The following is a 21,539-nucleotide window of genomic DNA, read 5'->3' as shown; positions in this document are numbered from 1 at the left end:
AAGCTCCAGAGGTCCCCGGTTCGATCCCACCCGCTGTCTGTCAGTGTTACACTAACACCTGGGAGCTGCAGGAAGGGGCTGCTGAGGATAAAGGGGGGTGTGCCAGAAGGGATGTGATTCAAGCTGTTGGGGGGATGGGCCGTTAAATTGTGGAGCCCCCCCCACTCTCAGCAGGCACCAGTCGTAGACGCCCCCAGTCCCACCACCCTGCCACAGGGCAGAAGCCCAGAGCTCCCCCCCCAAGTCTGGTAGGTGGAGAACATGGGGGAGCTCTGCAAGCCGCACTTTAACTGTAAAAGAGCTGCATGTGTCTCAGGAGCTGCAGATTGGCCATCCCTGCTCTATAACATAGAGTCATGTGAGTAAACATTTAAAAGAGGGAACCTGGTCTGGTTTCACAGTCCTAGGAGAAGGAGGGAAGGACCCCTACGTTGTATATACCTTGGGAGGGACGCTGCTCAGCAGGGACTCAACTAACCAAAGTGATGTACAGGATACAGTTGGCTCCCAGGACTAAACCCCAAGTTATCCATAAGGACCTTCTCAGGCAATATCAGGGGGATAGGATTTCAGCATGGCTGCCCCCCCCAAAACTGAGACTGTAACTGTAGGCGCTGAGGCTTGGAAAGTTGTGACAGCAATGAGCCCTTCTCCCCCTGCCCCCATTTGAACAGAATGGGCAGTGTCTGGCTCAGCCAGCAAATTCCACGGAAACAATAGGCTTTCCTCAGGGGCTGTTTGAAAGGGGCCCTTCTCTCGCAGATAAAAGGAAACGGCAGAGACAAGCCTCAAAGAAAATTGGGAGGGAATACAATTATTTTCAGTTGGGCTTTTTTTCTGAGTCAATAAACTGAATTTTATTTAAAAATGGGGAATAGTTACAAACCTTACCAGTGACTGCACCATCTAGTGGCCTGTTTGACAACTAACAATATGCTCGTGCTATTAAAAAGCTTTCCAGTTAAAATCTTAGACTATTATAGGTCAGAGTAAGCATAGAAACACAATTGTGTTTTATTTAAAATAATACCTGTAAAACAGTGAACAACTCTGAGTATCAACCTCAGTCTTAACCCAGGAGCTTGCAGGAATTAAGAAGGCTAGAAGCTTGGGGTTGCTGAAATCTACCGCTTGCTGACTGGTAAGTGGAATTAACTAAACTTTAAAGGAAACTCAGCTATCTTCCCTGATGATAATTGGCAACATGAGGTATACAGAGTGGAGGTCGATGCGGAAGACAATACTTTTTAAAACAATGAACAACAATGTATAAAGATCTGTACTTTTTTCCTACTTCCATGTTCTATTTTTCTATGTTTCTATTTTCTCCCAAACTTGTAACCATGTTTTGGGTGTATACAATGCTACATAATCCCAAAACAAGGGGTCCTTTGCAGTATTACAGTCCTGCTAAGCATCTCAAGTCTTTGGTCTGTGAAAAATATTGTCAAGGTCAGCTTTTGTGCGTTCATAAAGTCCTTAATTTTCAATGAAAGTTTATTTGAAGACTAACACTCTAGTTTTAATCTGTATTCTTTGTCTTGCAGGATCCTTCTCATTAGTTCAATTCTTTCTTTTAATAAGATGGCTTTTTCAGTGCTTTTGTATGCTTTACATTCTTCAGGAAAAAGTGGGAAAGGAAAAGCTTCAAACCTTCACACTACATTCCTAATTTTGGGTTACCAGTTAACCTTCCAAAAATGATCGTAAACTCTTCCTAGTCTGTTTTTATTAATAGCATATATAACACTTGCTGCAAGAAGTGGACTTTGGATTTATCTAGTTCACTGAATTCAACTACAATTGTGCTTGGTGTGTTGGCACCCAAGACCTTGAAGACCGATAGGGAGAGTGATTTTGTCTTTAGCAAGTGGGCCAACAGAGAAACCAGGTTAAAGAAATTGGTAGCCAACAGGTTTCCCAAATCTTGGATTTTGTCCCATGTATTGAACTGGAATGTCGTCTGAAATCTTCTATCATATTAACAAGACTTGTTAGCCTAATACGCATAAAAGGGGTTATATGTCATCTCCTGTAGGCAGCAGTCTATGAGACCATGAACCATCTCTCTCTCTCTTGCTGATCTTTAAGTCCAAGTTTCAAAAGTTTTTCAAATGCATGCAACAAGTCCACACTACTCATCAAGACACAAAAAATATTTCTCCTGATGTCCGTGTTCATTCTCTGCTTATGAGCAAGCTCCAGTATCTTTGAACTCATCTTTCCTACAGGGCTGAGTCTTGCTGTTGGTACTACCAGTCATTGGTACTCCACTCTAGGATGATCCTACTATCCACCAGTGGCCAACCCAGTCAGCACTGAGGGGAGATTCCAATGACACCCAAAGTTGAGTTTCTCTTCCAGAACCACTCTGGTGGATCCGTGTTCTCTGCAGCTTGCCCAGCTTCTCAACTGGTTCAGAGTTGTAACCTGAGATTTTCAGCATATCATTGTTTTTTAGTGCCAGCATAGTAGTATAAAGTGAACCCTAGACTGGTCCTGAAATTTCTTCCCCACAGCATGTGCTTTGTTCTGGGCCAGCTCCTTCAGGGCCAAAGCATTGTTTTTTCTCAAAGAAAAACTCATGTTTTTCAAGAGGAGCTGAATCAGTTCAAAGTCCTGTTCAGTAAAACTGCTAACGAGCATCTTCACAATATTAGAGATCAGCAGCAAATGCACTATGTGAAACTTATACAGATGGCCAATCAGGGCAAACAGGTTATCCTGCTCTTTCCTTTCAGCATCACTTTGATAGAATTCATCAAATTTCCTCACTACAGCTTTCAAAAAGTGAGCACCAGCCTCATTTCCCATGGGATGGTGAAGAACGCTGTCCCAAATGACACACTCCATCATCCATCTAGCTAGCAGCCATCATGACTAGTAACACAAGCATTCGTAAGAACATCTGTTAGCATTTATTCCTGTCCTTGCTGCTGTTACTCATGTATATCTCTTCCAACTGTCCACTTATGGAGGCCAAATTTGGTTCACTCAACCTGCTAATTAGACCTTTCACTGTTTTCTTAGTCTTCCCAGTTCTTCCTTCTTCTTTTTTTTCATCCAGCTATTCTCACTGGAGGGGGAACATACTTCGTAGCCCTATGGCAAAGACTCGTCTCCTCTCTGGAGGTCTTGGCTTTGTTGGGTTTATATGTGCCACCAACCTCTGGGGACATGGAAAGATTTCTGCTTCCTTTCTTCTCATGCTCCCAGTTCCTTTCCACATCTGCCTCCTCTGATGTTTCTAAAGTGTCTTATATCCTCATCTCTTCAACCCTGTCTAACTCCCTCTCCTCATCTTCCTCCTCCCCGTCTATCTCGCCCTCCTATCAGCATCTACTGACTCCATATCTATATCCTCCTTATCATCTTCCCCTCATTCAGATCTAGGTGCCCTTCATCTGCATCCTTTTCCTCTTTTCCTCTTTGGATCTAGATCCTCCTTGCTGCTCTCCTCATAGAGGCTGGAGAGGGTGGTCTCAGGCCCCCAGCACATAGCCCATCCCATCCTAAGTAAAGCTCTGCAGCACCGAGGAGATGCCCCCCTTCCTGTGCTTGCGGAGCCCCAGACATTGCTCCAGCTGCCAGATCCCCTTCTCCACACTGGCCACCAGCAAGGCCTGTTTCTGTGCAGAGGCGCTGGGTCCCTGCTGGAAGAGCCACTTAGCTTTCTCCTCGGGGATCTGCCGGTGCTGGTCTCCAGGGAGTGACGAGGCCAGAACTGCAGCAGAATAGGGACATCTCCCTGGGCCCCTATCCGGGCCCTCCAGCAACTCATCCTGGCTAGCCCCGGCCTTGCCCAGCTCCTGGTGGGGCAGGCAGTGGTGGCAGTTCCACTTGAGCCGGCACTTTTCCTTCCTCAGCTCGCGGTGGCTCTTTCTGCCCCGTCCCCTAAGGGGGGAGGAGGGTGGCTCCCTGCCACCTGCACGAACTCCTGCACCATCAGCCACAGCTTCTGCAGCTTGCCCAGCTGCCAGCTCCCACCTGGCCTCCCCGGTCCCTTGCTACCCACATCATGCTCCCCATAGTGGAGCCACAGTGACATTGCAAATCACCTGGGCGCCACCATCTTGGGTTGGTAATGTGAAGACATCTGGACAGTTGAAAAGTTATTTCTATAGGGGCTACTGAGTGTCACCATTTCCAGACCTCCTCTGGATGATGAAAGAACCTGAAGTGAGGGGGTGTTTTTATGGGCTGGATTAAAACCCCATTGAGGTTTGGAGGTGAGAATTCACCCTTCAGTTAACATACCTGCAAACATAAGCCCCACCTAAAACAAAAGGTGTGTGTGTGAACTGTCCCAGGAGCTTTTGGGCTGAGTACAGTCATGTTTTGGGCGTGGGAGCGAGAGCGAACCCACACGCTGACATGACACACAAAACCAGAGAGAAGCAGCGGAAAAGAGGTATGAAAAAGCCAAGCAGGAGCCTGTTACCATAAAGAGCTTGGCCGGTCTACACTACACACTTACTTTGGTATAACTACGTCACTCAGGGGGTGTGAAAAATCCACCCCACTGAGCAACGCAGTTATGCCAACCTTAACTCCTCGTGTAGAGAGAGGGAGCGTGTCTCCTGCCGATATAGCTATTGCCTAAACCGATGGGAAAGTTCTCTCTCGTCAGCTTAGAGCATCTTCATCAAAGAGCTGCATCGGTGCAGTTGCATTGATGAAGTTGTGCCAATGCGGCATTTGTAGTGTAGACCTGCCCTGTGTCTACACTGCAGTGGCTGGCCACATCAGCTGATGAGGGTATCCGGGACCCAGGCTGCAGAGCTGTACAACTGCAGTGTAGACATCCGGGCTCAGGCTGGAGCCCAGGCTCTAGGACCCCACGAGGGAGCCCAGACAGCTTCACTGCAGTTTAATAGCCCCACAGGCTGATCCCTGTGAGCTCGTGTCCATGGACACAGACCAACCACAGGTGTTTTATTGCAGTGTAGACACACTCTGCGTGACTCTGGAAAAAGCTAGAGAGAGCTTTTGAGTCTGGAGTTGACTAAATGGGTTTATGGGGGCTGGTAAGTTGGTTCCTTCTGTGGTCAGAGACCCAGGACTTTGTACATTCTTTGTAACTACACAAGGTGGCACCCAAGAAATACTTGGCTACTACCAGTTCCTACTCCCAACCAGAACATTCACAGATCCCCTAATTCAGCCTTTTAAAGCACCAGGCAGCTAGCCAGCCTGTAAGGTAAAGAAATGAGTACAGTTCACACTACCCCCTCCTGCTCACTATTGCCACATAGGCCATGCTGTCCCTCAGAACTTAGTACATTGCTCCCGAGAAGAGCAGTGAATCCTGGTTCTCCACTGCCTTGCTCCTCCTGCAGTCACTCCAGCGCCAAGGGGGTATGAAAAGCAACCCGGTCACCCGCTTTGCATTCGTTTTGTGCAGGGGTCAGTGACAGCACAAGGATGGGGGACAGTGGAGAACTGTCCCTGGTCTGCCTCCGTTGGCTTTGGGGTGGAACCTCTCTGCGTTCATCTCTGAACCGGCTCTTCCTTTTACACTGCTGGGGGCCCTTGTAGCAATCCTGCATCCAACCCACAAAGCTCTCTAAGGGCTCCCAACAGCAAAAGTCCCCCTGACTCCAGTGGGGACATGGGCAGGCCCCTGAGGTTTCCGAGTGTTTGAGAGGTGACACATCACCTTCATATGCCTTTACAGCTCACCACTGGATGCTCTGTATTTAGAATGAATGAAATTGCACATCTCCCTCACCTGATTTGTTCCCAGGGAATTATAGTTAGCAGTGTGTATCTTTGCTTTCGTAGGACTCCTGCTAGAAGCTCACACCCTCCAGCATCTCTGGGGATGGCAGAGCCTTTACGGCCTCTGTCAGGGATTCCATTTCCACAAGCGCCTCGGCTGTATCGTACAGTCGCTCAGCTACTGGGAGGTGACACAGCCAGGTGACATATATATATATATATATATATTTCCTTAGCTGGCTGTGTGACAACTACTATCTGCATTAGCTACAGATTTGCTTCCGCCTACTGCCATGTTTTCTGGTTGACTAGCAACAATGTTTCACACGTCACATTCCAGGATCTTACAGCACTTCACACGCTTTGATCCTGCAACTCCTTGTGGGGTGCACGGTGGCTGTATGCCACAGGCACCTCTCCTTCCTTGCTTCCTCCTTGCTCAGAGTGCGCAGTGCCTCACTAGGCGGTACACCAGAGATGGGGAGCCTTGGCTCCACCTACTTCCCGTCCACTTGCTCTGGGGGAGAAGTCATGGGTATGAATCACCCACATGCCACTTGCCAGATCCAAGATCCAGGTAGCTCACTCAGCAGTATCAGGGAGTCTTACTTCCTCTCATGCCCCTGGATGGGTGTGCAGCCCAAGTCACAGTTTCACCCAAACTTACTAGGTTCGGCCATTCTTGAGTTAAAATCCCTAATCAGAACGTGCTCTAGAGGATTTTCCACCACCCACACACTGGAATAACTCAACAATAGCTGAACTGAGTTTGCTCAAACTTCCCAGAGCAATTCACCTTGGGACTGAGACAAAGCACGGAGAATTTCACCCCAAAAGGTATTTGTTTGGAAGAGCTATGAACAACTGGAACAGTGCTGACACCCTGGAATTTGAAATTCAACCTTATCTAGAAGCCAGTGAATCCACTGAAATAGATCCATTGCTGTTCTATATGAAAGTCACTCCTGTACAGAATCAGAGGGGTAGCCGTGTTAGCTGGATCTGTAAAAGTGGCAAAGAGTCCTGTGGCACCTTATAGACTAACAGACGTATTGGAGCAAAAGCTTTCATCGGTGAATACCCACTTTGTTGGATGCATCTTACAGGTGTTCTTATCCCATTACCATAGCATCTCACAATCTGTAATGGATTTATTCACACAACACCCCTGTGAGGTAGTAGGACAGTGCTCTCATCTCCATCTTGCAGATGGGGAGCCAAGGCATAGAAAGACAGGGTGACTTCTTCAAGGGAGTCTGTAGTAGAACAGGGACTTGAACCCAGGCCAGTGATTCCTCTTACCCCTTAAATTTGGACTTAAGAGGCACATAGGCCTTGTGCAGGGCCTTTGCATAGGAGTGAATTTCATCGGGTTCCCTGGGCAGCTCTTACCATTGCCTGACTCCAGCTTCAAGCCTGGCAAGGGGTGGGGCCTTGAGGGGAAGAGGAGGAGCAGGGGGCTGGGCCACAGAAAGGGGTGGGTCCTCATGCCCCCCACAATTCTACCAAGGTTCTGGCGCTCCTAATCCCGCCAACATAGCACTGTCTACACAGGAGGTTAAAGTTGTGTTGCTTAGGGGTGTGTATTTTTCACACCTGTGAGTGACATAATTACAACTACTGTGTGCATTAGCTACAGATTTACAGCAAATTTACAAAGTATATAATGTAAACTTAACTGTCATTGGACACTGGCTAAGCAATGGAACAAATTGCCTAGGGAGGTTGAGGAGAATTTTAAGAACAGGTGAGACAAACACCTGTCAAGAATGGTCTAGTTATTATGTAGTCCTGCCTTGGGTGCAGGGGACTTGACTAGATGACTTCTCAAGGTCCCTTCCAGTCCTACCCTTCTGTGATTCTATCATTCTATAATTATTTCCCCATCTAGCTGGCATTTATAATACTTCCTGCTTCATTCTGCTGGAGAATGGACTGGATGTGTTGCACTCTTATTACTTTAAAATGTCAGTGAATGCCCCCGGGTATTTGGAGATATGATTTGGTAATGAAGTCATTTAGCAGGCTAGCGAAACATGACGCTCCACCGGTGAGTTAGCGTGAGCCCCTGAATAGCAGACTGCACTAGCAAATAAGGGCTCAATCCAGTCTGGGCTGAGTGGGTTTTTGTGGGGCTGAGAGCATGTCAGCATGCTGTCTTGTAAATTCAGACAGCAGCGCACCCCCCTCCCGCCCCCACCTCTCTCTCACACACACAGCATTCCACACTAATGGTTGCTTTGTCTCGGAGCAGATAAGCAGCCAGCTGTCAGAAACGGAGCTTTCAAAGCGCACATCCGCATTCCTGCAGCAATTCAAAAACGACAAGAGTGGCCACTTGACTTAAGGGGATTATGGGACGTTTCCGGAGGGTGATCAGAGCGCAGAAATGCAACACCTCATTCACACTGGCACCATGACGCTCCAGGGGGACGCCGAGGTGGAGTACCAGGAGCAGACCAGTTGCAGAGTCCGAGCGCTCTACATGCCTTGCCAGTGTGGACAGGTAGTGAGCTAGTGCGCCCGGGGCTCTTTTATTGAGCTGTAACTCGCAAGTGTAGCCAAGCCCTTTGTGTAGTTCGAAAGCTTGTCTCTCTCACCAACAGAAGTTGGTGAGAGGTTCTCCCCAGAGGTGGTAGATAGGTTAGCAGAAGAATTCTTCTGTCACCTTAGGGCTATCTACAGGGGTTAGGTCGGCTTACCTACACATGTGAATTTTTCACACCCCTGAGCGACACAGATGGATCAACCTAATTTTTTAGCATAGACCTGGCCTATGTGTGTATCTACATGCCAGGAGGGGAGTGCAGATGTCACATACACCCAGCCCACTCCTCCTTTTGCACATTCACAGAGGACTAGACATCATTTGGCACACAGTACATTGCTCTGAGATGTATTCTGTAGGGCAAGTGCTCCATAAAAGCAATGACAGATGGATAAATAAGCATCAAGACTGGGCCATCAATGGTTCTTTTTTGTACTAAAGTGATTTAGTTACTGATGTAGGGCCTGGTCCCAAGCCTATTGAAGACAATGGCAATCCTACTGGTGACTTTGAATGGGCTTTGGAACAGGCTCTCGGTCATGCTGTGTATTCCTGGCAACTTTGAATGTGCTGAGTTGAAATCAGTAACACAAATATGAATAGACTATGAACAGGGGGGTCAGCGCAGGCTCCATTATTGTGGTAACACAGTTCTTCAGCCTTTGTTTGTGTGTGTATTGATTTTACTGTGCAAGTAAGTGAGTCATTTATTTGCTGGTTAGAACAGAATTTCTTGTTAATGTTTAAACTTAGCTACATGCCATTCAAATGTGCAGGGGTCTTGGTGCTTTTCTTATGTAACTTGCAGGTCTTCCTCCTGGGCCCACCTGTCTGGAACTCAGTGCGGGACTGGGGCCTAAACATGCATTTTGTAATTATTGTTTTATAATGTTGCGTCGAAGGGCAACAGCCGCATGGAAGAGTAGGAATGATTAAATTTTAGACCTGATCAGAGGATCTCAAAGCACTTTACAAACAGTACTAAATTTATCCTCGCAGCGGCCCTGTGAAGCAAAGAATTGTCAGCCTCCGTTCACAGGGGGGAAACTGAGGCACAGAGACTATAACCATGCTGTTCCACAGGCTATGATCACTAACATAAAAACTCTTCGGGCTACAGCGCACATTTTTACTATAGTAAAGTATAGTATAGTGTTAGTTATAGGGCATGGTTTTTAGCTAGGGTGCCCAGACAGCAAGTGTAAAAAATCGGGATGGGGATGGGGGGTAATAGATGCCTATATAAGAAAAAGCCCCCAAAATCGGGACTGTCCCTATAAAATCGGGACATCTGGTCACCCAATTTTTAGCTTAAGTTAATTATTGTCAACTGACTTAGCTAACACATTTGTGAGTATGGCCCAGCCCCCCCCCCACCAATTGTTTAGTCCAGGTCACGTGTTTGGGAAGCCAAAAACCTGGGAGAACTTGGTGAAAGTCCAGACTAATGACTACAAAGGTGTTAGCTAAATTGAATTAACCAGCATCCAATTCACCTGGGTTCAGAGCAACTTTAGTGTAAACAAAGCCATGCACGATAGAAAGAGCTGGCCTTGCTTTGCATGACTCTATCTCCCCACCTCACTCTCATTTTGCTCCACCTTCACCTATACTTGCTCATTACAACCCTCCTTGTACAGTTGGAAAGGGTTGTCTTCCTTTCCCACTCTGACCCTGATGCCTTGTTGAATGCAATGTTGGAGCAACCTGGGGAGGGGAGCCAATGTGGCCTAGTGGCTGGGCTTCTGGAGAGTTGGGTTCAATTCCCTGGTTTGCTAGGTAATCTTGGGCAAATCCCTTCCTGGCTTTTGCCTCAGTTTACCCAACTGTTAAAGGAGGATAATGGTACTGACCTCCTTCATAAAGTGCATTGAGATCTACAGATATAAAGTGCTCTACAAGGCCTAGATGTTATTATTATTATTATTAAGTATACCAAGCACTCACCATTCCCTTCCAATCCCTTCTTGAAGGGTATTTTTCCCTGAAGCCTGCCAGCGAGGATCTGTTGCTAGCAGGCGTGCTTGCAAGCACCCACCTTTGAACCTTCACCCCATGTATCAGATCTGCCCAAGTTAGACTTTCGGGTGGGCATCACATCTCTTCATATTTTATGCATCTGTAAAACGCTCGGGACACTTACAATGCTCTCTACACAACAATATACAATAATAACGGCCGTATTAACAAAGAGCATAATGGCATTAGAAGACCTGGGTTGAAATCCCAGCCTAATGGAAGTCAATAGGAATTTTGCCAATGGGGCAGGATTTCACCCTGGGGTCTAATCTTGGTTCAGATACTTACTTGCTGTGTGATGCTGGGTCAATCACTTAAATCCCTCCATGCCTCAGTTTCCCCATCTGTCAAGCGGAGTTGTTCACTATCTCACAGCAACGTTGGGAGACTAAATTCATTTGTGTTTGCAAAATGTTTTGAGATCCTCAGGCAGGAAGCACCACAGGCGTGCAAAGATGTTAATAAAAAATGGAGGACGACAGCTCCCTTACCAGAGTACTTGATGAATTTAACCTTACACCGCGCCGCTGAGGGAGGGAAGTGCTGCTCTCTCTGTTTTACAGGTGGCAAACAGAGAGACTTTGCTTTGTCAAATGGGGAACCTGCAGCCAACCAGGGCAGTGAAACCATGTCTCAGGAGTCCTAGAACAGCAATTAAAACCACTGGACCATCCTTCCTCTCCACAGCAGACATCAAAACACCCTCCTGATGAAGAGCAGCAAAAAAGCCCTTCTCTTCCTCTCAAGAAATTTCTCGCCAGTAATTTAAGACTGAGATTTTCACAGGTGCCTAGAGCCGTGGCCTTTAAATCTCCTACACAGCTCTGAAAATCTCCACCTTCACGGTGCAGGTGGCATACACCTGCTGGCACCCTATGTGCAGCCAACCTGGGTTGCACGCAACCGATTGATCCAGAGCACCTGGTCTGAAAAACGGCAGACAGCAACTCTCCACAACTCCGGCTCACTTCACGTGGATTGGCAAACCCACAATAAGCCAGTACAGTACGATGGACCTAGCAACCAAGTTTTCAGTGTGCTGGCTTGAGAAAGCCCTTGATAAGTACTAGGCAATGATGCATTGACAGGGACATTGCTGGAAGATGACTCCCGCCATTGGCAATGCACAGGAGCCAGAGGCTAAGAAATCTAATAGGTTTCTGGACAGCCAAGCAGATCGGGTCAAATAAGTGATCTGATTACTGAGCGGTGGGGTGGGAAAGGTATGGGAGAAACATGCAGGTTTATTTTCAAACACAAACTCCAGATCATATATTTTTTATGCATCCACACTGAATGTTTTCAAAGCTACATCCAAATTATGTGATTTTTTTTGCATTAGTTAATATCAATAATAATCTAATCCCCTCCCTCCTGGCACCCGACTATATGTAGAAACATGGCTGCAGTTCATTTCAGGGGGGTCAGGTGACCTCATAAACCTGTATGAAGTCTTAAATCACTAGAACATTAAACTCAAATCAGACACACCCCTTGGGGAGGAGCCAACTTTAACACTGGACTGGACTGGTTGGTGAATTTGCAACACTGCCCTCTGCTGGATGGAATCAGAATTTCTCAAGTGGTAAGGCAGGGCAAACGACGTGCCGCAAATAATTAACTTGACAAGTTTTGCTCTCCCACCCCCACTTATTTGTGAATTATCCACAAATGAACTTTGATTTTTTTCAAATGTGTTTGTTATCTGGACTGACAATCGCTTTATGTGAAAATATTTCTGCCCCGTGGGCTGTTTGCGAGCTGTTAGCTTCATCTATGCCTTGGACATTTATGGTGTATGATTTGTCAGGCACATATTATTATGACCATTATTGTTATTTATTATTATCGTGGGAGTGCCCCAGCCATGAAGCAGGACCCCCTTGTGCGAGGCACTGTAAAAATACAGAACAAGGAGACATTCTGTAAATCGCCTAGATGCTTTTTGACAATCCCACCCTTAAGCTGTGATTTTCAAAGGAGGCTCCCCACTCCCTTCAGTTCCTTTAAAAATCCCAGTCGTAATCCATCGATTGTAAAGAACTGGCTGGTGTGTTAGATGCCACAGCTTTTTCTTGATTGGTATCAACACTGCTCAGCTGTGTGTCATAAGCCCTTCTCTGCTAACAGCTACAGGAGATTCTCCTTTTAAATAGGGGGCTGTCCTGTGGGAGAAGGAGATGAATTCTTGCTGATGTATGTATGCCATGTGAATGGCCCTGGTGTGCAGCAGAGAGGGGAAGGCAAAGAAACCTAGAGCGGGAGACATTTTCTCCCCTGACCTATACAAAGGGGGAGGTCATGCATTTCTCTCACAAAAGCTTAAGAGCAGTATGTGAAAGTGGGGAAGGGGAATGAAAGGGTTTAACCCTTCAGAGCACTAGCAACTTCCAAACTGCCAGACAAACAAAAGCTGAATGCTCAAGGTGTTTTAAAGAGACAAGGCAGGGGAGGTAATATCTTTTATTGGTGATATAAACGAACTTTTGAGCTGACACAGCACTCACACGCGAAAGCTGGTCTCTCTCCCCAACAGAAGTTGTTCCAATACAAGGTTTGACCTCACCCGCCTTGTCTCTCTAATATCCTGGGGCCAACACGGCTACCACAACACTGCATGCCATAGTGTGTTTTAAAGTCAGACACAGCACTTAGATGCTAAGACAAAAAGTGCTTTATAAGTGTAGGTAAATACTGAACCTCAGTCTCCAAAGGGTTAAACTTTAACATTGCTAGAAAGGGATTAAAGTCAACCTGATACCTGGCAGCCACTGCTCTTTACTCACATAAGCCCAGTGTTTAAATCCATCCCAAGGCATAGGGCTTTGGTGAATCCGGGCTGAGATAGCTTCTGGCCATCCAGGTTCTCTTTCAGGCTCTGAGGCTATGGGTACATGTAAAACACTACGATGGCAGGGCTGCGGCTGCACCATTGTAGCCCTTCAGTGTAGACGCTCTCTACAATGATGGGTGGGGGTCTCCCGTCAGCATCGTTAATCCACCTCCCTGAGAGGCGGTAAGAGTTCTTCTGTCAACCTATCACTGTCTACACAGGGATCGGCATAGCGATGTCTCCCAGGTGGGTGGATTTTTCACACCCTGAAGAGATGTAGCTGTGCCAATGTAAGCTTCCATTGTAGACCAGCCCTGAGATTTGAAACAATCTTAGCACCTTTCCAATAAGAAATGTTTAAACACAAAGGTGGGGTGTTGCTAGAAAAGCACATAACACTGTTTCATTGGCTAGTGTAGACAGGGCCAGATGGTGTCATAAGTCTGATAACAGAAACATGTTTTCACCCACATACCTCTCTACCTCCCTACCTAGTCGTTGAGAGCTCAGCCCCACTCAGGAGGTGCTCAGTAGCTCTCAGGATCTGGATCTGAACAAAGGGCTTTCAAAGCTCCTCCCATAGGCCCCCCCATGACTGCTCTGTAGTCGCCGTGCAAGCAGCATAATCGGGGAACCAATAAGCAAAAGCTGTTCTCTTCAAACCACAGCTGGTAATTGTCCTAAATAAGAATACCCTGGGGTGGCTCCCGAATTGCTTCATGCCAGGGAGTCTTCATACAAGAGCCATTGCCACATTCTGAAATACTCCGGCCTCCTGTTGGGTTTAATTACATCTCAGGCATCTGGTTTATTACATCTCAGACATCTTGGCTTGCCATCCCCAACAACAAGGATAAGTGCCATCAACCCAGATGCTTTGTCAGCTGCACTGACTTCACTTCTCATGTGCCCAGCCCTCCTTTGCTCCTTACCCCAGCGAGCTGAACCTGGGGGTGTTTAGGACCCAGCCCAGCTCCTGCTCCCTTTCAGGTCTCTTCAGGGGTTATTACTTGGTGGGAGGTAGGGTCCAGGGCTCAGTGGTGTGAATGGGAGGGCGACAGAAAATCCGGACTGAAAAGCTCCAACTGGAATAGCTCGCCTGTATCCAGGCAACAGGCCTGACGCAACCACCGACAAAAAAATCCCTTAAAACACACACACACACACACACACACAGAAATTTCAGCAGCAAGACAGAGACAAGAGCGAGACAGAAACCTGATGGCACCACTGACTGAGCTTTGCAAACCCCAAGTTGCAAACCAGAGGCAGAAGGAGCGACAGAGCAAGACAGTATGTCTCTGGCATAGTAATTGTGACTCAGCCCCCGGTAAGTTCGATTCCTTTATTTGCTTCCTAACGTGGGCCGTAGTAAACCGTAGTGTCACCCAGACGATGGAGCAAAGCATCAGTAAAAGAGGCACTAGCAGGAGGATTGATGAGATGGCCTAACGGGTCTTTTTTGTCCCTGGTAATATGGGCAATGGTAAGACAGTGGTATGCGAGCCTGGGAACTGGGTGGAGGTCGAGTGGAGATCCCATTGGTGGGAGCTGTCCATGCTAACCCCAGCATAGTCCAGGAAAGGGCATTATCATGTGTGCTCATGTGCTCCAGTGGGGCATCTAACTAGGGTGACCAGACAGCAAATGTGAAAAATAGGGACAGAGGGTGGGGGGTAATAGGAGCCTATATAAGAAAAAGCCCTAAATATCGGGACTGTCCCTATAAATTTGGGACATGTGGTCGCCCTACAACTTATGTCCCTGGGAATGCACACTTTTTATGGCTTGCCAAAATCCATTCAGGGACTACATCCTGGTCAGTGCTGTTGATTTGAATGAGCTTGTGGCAGGGTTTAGATCAGAGCAGAATTTGGCCCAAAGTGGCTGCTGCATCCCCCACTCCTCCCCTCAAAAAAACCCCATCAAGGACATTCAGTTAGACTCCCAGCTAGCCTGTACAGGAACAGATTCCCTTCTCAGTTACATGGCTGTAAACGGGATGTGGGTGGGTGGTAACTTGACCAAAGTCAATAGAAAATTCCTAGACTGACACCGGTGGAACTGAGCAGAGTCTGGGCCATGTAAGGGAAAATCATCTGCTGCTCAAAGCCCCGACACTGTGCAAGTGAATGTTGGGGTGCTAGGTGGAGGCATGATGGGCTGCACTGGGGGATGGTGTTTTCAGGTTTAGTTATTGTTATTCCATCTTTGAGTCAGACACGGTGCTAGATCCTCAGTCAGAGCAATCATCTCCACCAGAACTCTACTGATTTACATCAGCTGAGGATATGGCCCATACAGTCTGTTTTAACATTGGGAAAAAATCCAGAACTCCTGCAAAGCCTTTTCCACGGGCTTTGGGTTTCTTTAATCATAGCACAGCAGAACACTGCCAGTTCACACGCCATATAATTGATACACACGTAAATTACTAAGGGGATCTCTAACTACTTCTCAATAAAGATTCCAGAGCAGCAAGCACTCTTATTATTAAGACTTTCCTGCCCTTATGAAATATACAACTGTGATTACAACATTATTAACATGAATACAACTAAACTGCTCCTGTCCAGTAGATAAACCCTGGTCCACCTGGTGATGGATTATCTTTGCTTTGTTTGCTCAGGGATTTGCTAATTTACAAAGTTCAGTGGAGCTCCCAGTTGTCAATAGAAATTAGGGAGATTCTGCTGTAAGTAGAGTCCAATGATTTGTTTCTTTAAATGCCATAGTTTTAAAATGTGGTGTTGGATAGTGTTGGAAGAGTTAACATTTCTCATCTCTCTGCTAAAGCAGGACTGCCTGCTAATGCACATTTAAATGTTACCTCTTGTCCTTGGTCATTATAAACCCATTTCGTATCTGCGTTCTGCTCATAATAAACTCTCAGCCACCAGAGTTTTTAAAACATAGCAGAGAAACTGAGTCCAGGAAAGAGGAGCCTGACCCTGTTGTAGTTAGCAGACCTGGAATCTTTCAGGGGCAGTTAGCTGTTAATTCATCTTTAAACAATCATGGATCAATTGACAATTCTGGTGAATGCCTGGTAAAGAAATGAATCAGCCGTGTGTTTGTATGGATCACATACTAAGGCACGGAACTGGATGAGACGGAGAGTCTGCAACAATAGCTATGGCAGACAATGGATACCGACCCCCCCTGTACCTGGACTGTTTTAAAAGGAACTTGGAGCCCAATATGACAAGCTGCGGGGAGCTGCCATGAGCTGCCTCCACTCCTGGAATCTTCAATGGATGTGCAGGGTGTTCAGCAGGTCACAGGATCAAGCCCTGAAAGGAGTAAAGAGCTTCTACAAGAAACCCTTCCCCAGGCTAAATTCCCTCCTGTATGTAAAGAGTTAACTCACTCCCCACGGCTCCCAGGGAGAGACATATTTTTCATTCATCCCAGAAGGAGACAGAACGCTTTACATTTACACAGGCCAACTGTCCTGCCGAAGGATCCCTAAGCACTTTGTTGCCTCTGTTCATACAGCCCCAGTGAAAGGCAGCTGGTTCTGGAGTGAAGGGCAGCAGCCTGCGGAGAGGCAGGGAAAGGCACAAGCCCAGGTACCCTTGGGACCTTCGGCACCAGGCTGTGTCTGACCTATGTGCAGCTGGGCACAAGGAGCCTGCCCTCACCCCATTTGTGTCCTCAGGTGAGGATCACCATTCTTGCCCTTTGTGGAGCAGGGGCTGCTCCCTCCTGGCACTGCCAGGGCACAAACCATCCTAAAGCGGGTGGGGTGGGGGGAGCAGTGCAGAGCAGGGCTCATGTCGACACTGCCCCTTTGCATTGAAGCACTCCAGGATGGATTCACAGCTTCCTAGATTTCAAGGCCAGAGGGGCCCGTTGTGATCATCCTAGATGCACCTCCTAGAGGATTCCACCCGGTAATTCCTGAACCAAGCCCCAAATGCGTTGCCTTGCTGGGGCCTATCTCCGAGAACGCCATCCAATCCCCATGTCACGACCGCAGTTGGCCACGTCCCTGGGCAAGCGGTTCCAATGGCTAACTACTCTCCCTTCTTTGGGGTGGTAGGTTGAGAGTCCTACTGGGAGCCCCCACTGATGGTGCAAGGCTGTGGCCAAGGCCACAACCAAGCCCTTGGGACCAGCATGTTAAAAAGAGCTCAGGGCCAGGCTTCCAAGTGCTCTGCACTCACCCTGGAGCCAGATTTTCAGTAGAGCTCAGCTCCTATTGAGGCAGCTACACAAGAGCCGGCTTCACAAAGTGCCTGGCATCCAGCAGTGCCTGTGTTTTCAGAAGGGATCTGCACCCAACGGGCTGGGCTCCCTGGGCTGTATGGCTGTTTATTCTGTTGCCTGAGTGCTTCTGAAAATTCAGCCTTAAGGTCTAATCAGGGCAGTTACAGAACTCTGCTGCTCTTTCCCACAAGGCTACTGGTCAGATCCTGGCTGTTTTGTGCATAACAGGAGGTGAGGACCAGTTGCAGTTGGCTGAGGATGGGCTCATACAGTATGCAAAAAGCTGGAAACTGGCCTCCGAGGAAGAAGTCAGAATTAAACGCTTTGGGAGAAATCTGGGTTCCATTGAAATCAATTGAAAAACTTCAGTGGGGCCAGGATTCCCCCCCACCCCCAACTCGGGCTATGCACACTTGGGAAGTGTGGGAAATTATTTGAGGTTGACAAGGGGCAGCGGGGAAATAGCGTCTTTGCTTGTGGGGACCCTGCCTACCTCTGTGTTTATACAGTTGAGCCCTGATACTGACCACTGAGATTTGAAATTAGCCAGGAAAAAGTCCTGTAAAATGTGGGGAACAAAACCTTCATTGATCCCCGCAGAGTGTGAGGCCAGGGGGAGCCACGGTTGCTCAGGGTCAGGCCTAGCACTGATTCGGGAAGCCTGGGTATACTGTATGCTCAGAGAAATGTTCGGGAAAATCCTAGTTTGTAATCTTTAGGGCCTCTCTGGGGGAACAGCCTTCCCCCGGAAGAAAGATGAGGAGATGCACAAGGAAATTCACAAGGCAATGCTAGGTCGGTTGCACTGAATTCTCTCCGTGCTGCTGGCCGGGTGTGTTTGATAGGGCCGGTCCCCTCCCTTTTCTCTGAATCCCTTTTCATCACAGTTTTGTCCTTTTTCTGTAGTCTGGTGAATTGGTTTCATTTCCCCTGCAAAGCAGCGATCGATAGGTCAGCCGTTCCCCACGTCTCCCCTCTCTGGATCTTCCTGATCATTATTTGAGAGAAGCAACAAAGGAAAGGGCCAGGACGCATCACCTAATTACAGGTACCAGGAGGTGAAAAAAGCTCAGCTCTTCCTACTCACCTCGCAGAGTCTGGGAACCAGACTGAGGGCCTGATCCAAAACCTGTTGAAATCAGTGGGAGTCTTTCCATTGACCTCATTTGCTTGCGACTGGAATGTAAAGGATGCAATTCAATGGGAGCCTAGGGTGGGAATGGGCTCCCTCAGCTGCCAGGGCTACCATAGGAAAGACAATATGTTTATGAGCTGGGAGGAGTCCAGAGCAACCCATATGCAGCCAATGGCTGGTGCTGGAACATGCGACTGCACGATCAGGTTTTATTACCATGAAGAAAGAACAATGGTGGGAACGCTGGTGATAACTCAGTGTTAACTATTTCACTGCTGTTCCAGGTAGCATCGGCAGCCAGCGGATGTGTTTATTTGTCATTGTATTAGTGGTGGCACTAGTGGTATTACAATCATACCTCCAGGTTCAAATCCAGGTTGGGACCCCATGGCGCTAGGCGCTGTACAAACACATCATAAGAAACGGTCCTGAGATGAAGAGCTGACAGACTAAACAGACAAAGGGCAAGGGGCAAGAAGTATGATCACAGACTTTTGGGGAAACAGACAGACTCTAAAATCGTGGTATTTGGGGTTCAGAAAAGTTATTTTCACTCAGATGTGAGGCCTTGGATACCTCCCTCTCTGCCCTGTGCAGTTGCACTCATGGGGGAGCTATGCCTGTCTGCACCTCAGCGGGGATGCCCTCTGGGCACTCTGCCAGTACAGGTTCAAGAACTGGTCCCAGTAAAAAACGTAAAATTCTCTAAAACATTCCCAAAGAGTTTTTTCTTCAACATATTTGTTCCGTAACAAAACGGGTTCAGAATCAGCCGGTCTGCGTAAGTGTGTGTCTGTAGCCTTGTCTACACTGGCAGCGGTGTGTAGGGTACGTGTAGCTACACGCTGCAGTGAAATGCAGGCTGAGTCCACACTGCATTGTGTAGTTATGCATGGCGGTGAAAGGCTCTGGTGGGCGGGGGGGAGGGGGGGAGGCAGCGGGGAAAGGCTCTGGCAGCAGGGAGGCAGCAGGACACCATACTGCTAAAAATAGCAATGTAGGCAGAGAAGGCTCTGCTTGGGGGTGTAGGGAGCCATGCCGGTTACATACCCTAAGGTTCTGGTGTGTCTGGACTCACCTAGGCAGTGCCTCACCATATACACTGCTATTTATACCCATGCTACGGGGGGCATGCAGTGTCTGGACTCTACGTTCCACTGTAAGTGTAGACATAGCCTGAGAGTGTGTCGGAGGAATACATGATGATGGATAGTGGTCCTACAGTATAAAGGTTTGCTCCACAGTGACCTGCATAATGCATTCATGGCTTCGCTATCCATGAGTAATGCCGCCATGTGAAACTCAATCCAATCAGTCCTTTAAGCTGTACCGCTGCATATATTTATATCGTATTCCCTACACACCTATCCCCGATCCCACACATACTGAAGTCAATGGGAAAACTCCCAATCACATTGACAGACTTTGGATCAGGCCCACAGAGAGAGACTAGTCTTGAACACGGTTTTTTTCCTTGATTCTTGAGACTGAAGATTGTTCCAGGCTATTGAAGGACATTATGGAAATGGATCTGTGTGGCAGGGACATGTGGCAAATGATACAGTAATAGAGCAGACATTCACATGCTCTAATGTAATGCAGGGAGAGCAATCCTCCTCAGAGCCCTGGGGATGGACAGATGACCTAATAGGTCTTTTCAGTCTCTAACGTCCATTCTGCAAGGACTATTATTTATCCACCCGCTCTTTGTCCCACCAATGCTGCATATGTTTGGGGGTATAAGTGCACTGAGACAGATCTGTGCAACACAATTCCCAAAATGTGCTCCTATTGCCAACCCAAAGCCACCGAATTCTGATAACCTTTCCTCATGCGGAGGGAAATCTTCCTCCACGAGCAGCCCCATTGATTGGCCACTTGTGGAGTAAGGGACTATTCAACCCAAGAGTATCAGCATCCCATCCCTGATTGGAAACCACAGGCCAAAAGGGCGAGCCATTGTTCCCAGCATCGGTACCATCTGCACCCTGCACCCTGCACACCTGTGATGCAGTTCCACCAAGAACCGGCTGGCATATGAATGCAGGGGAAAAGCGGCTTGTTAACGGTCACAGGGAGAGTGGAGCCAGCCTCCTGCCCTCTTCTAATCTCTATGGCAACATTTGCAAACTCCTCTCTGCCAGCCCCACAGCAAACTCACTGCAGATTGTGCAGCGCAACCAGCCATTGCTTCCCAGCTCCCAGCAGATCAGCTGGTGACAGCAGCAAGCAATAGCTCTCCTCACCCTCCCCAAACATACCCAGGAAGTAAGTCACCCTAGAGAGAGTGAAGCAACTTCGTCCCCCTCCTTTGGCAGGAGATGAATCCATATATTGTTCAACACAAACCTCAGGCTCAGGAGGGATAGAAAACTGCTCCCTTCAGGGCTTAATTCTGCCAGGTGCAGAGCACCCAGAGATCTGAGCATCTTCAACAAGACCTGAGAAGTTGAAATTAGAGCTGGCTGGAAAATTTTCAGCCAAACAGGTTGCCGCCGGAAAAGGTCACGCTGCTTTGACGAAACTGATTTTTTTTTCCATGAGTGTCTGAAATTTCTTTTTGAAAAAAAAAGGGAAAAAAAAGTTCCAAAAATGCCTCAATGTCCCACTGGACATTTGCAGAATGAAAAGTTGGGGTGTTTCCCAGCAAAACAACCTTTTGTTTAGAAATTGACTTTATTTTATGTAAAAAAAATTAGGAAAAAGAAAAGGAGACATTTTGAATGTATCGAAATAAGAGGTTTGCTTGACCCAACGTGAATTTTTGTTCAGAATGTTGTTTCATGAACAAAGTTCACATTTTAGCTATTTGTCCCTATTATTTATTTATTTTTGAATTCTCAATTTTTTTTTGCCAGACAGAAAATCTGTTTTCCAGCCACCTCTGCTGTCCTGCCTCCAGATGCTTATCATCTTCCACTTGGACTTGTCTTATATTTAGATTGTAAATGATTTGAATCAGGGATCATCTCTTTATGACTGGTGCACCCTTATCATCATGAGTACTCAGAAACTTGCCAAATCTAGCCATTGGGACCCTATCCTGCAGCCCTTATGTAAGGCCGACAGAC

General features: G+C 47.4%; 2 protein-coding genes and 1 pseudogene across 3 annotated transcripts in view; 1 reads left to right on the top strand and 2 right to left on the bottom strand.

Moving 5' to 3' along the window:
- BLK (BLK proto-oncogene, Src family tyrosine kinase) overlaps positions 1-21,539 on the bottom strand; it is a 150,456-nt gene that overhangs the window by 81,014 nt on the left and 47,903 nt on the right. The gene's annotated exons all lie outside the window — the stretch shown is intronic.
- LOC122459170 lies at positions 1,068-4,645 on the bottom strand (annotated as a pseudogene).
- Positions 13,971-21,539, top strand: part of FAM167A (family with sequence similarity 167 member A) — a 29,447-nt gene continuing 21,878 nt past the window's right edge. The window contains exon 1 of the mRNA XM_038396323.2: positions 13,971-14,451. The gene's annotated coding sequence lies outside the window, so the exon portion shown is untranslated. The remainder of the gene's footprint in view (positions 14,452-21,539) is intronic.

The sequence above is a fragment of the Dermochelys coriacea genome, chromosome 3, assembly GCF_009764565.3.
Source record: "Dermochelys coriacea isolate rDerCor1 chromosome 3, rDerCor1.pri.v4, whole genome shotgun sequence".
In the NCBI taxonomy this organism is placed as follows: Eukaryota; Metazoa; Chordata; order Testudines; family Dermochelyidae; genus Dermochelys; species Dermochelys coriacea.
This window is presented reverse-complemented; position numbering and strand designations above follow the sequence as displayed.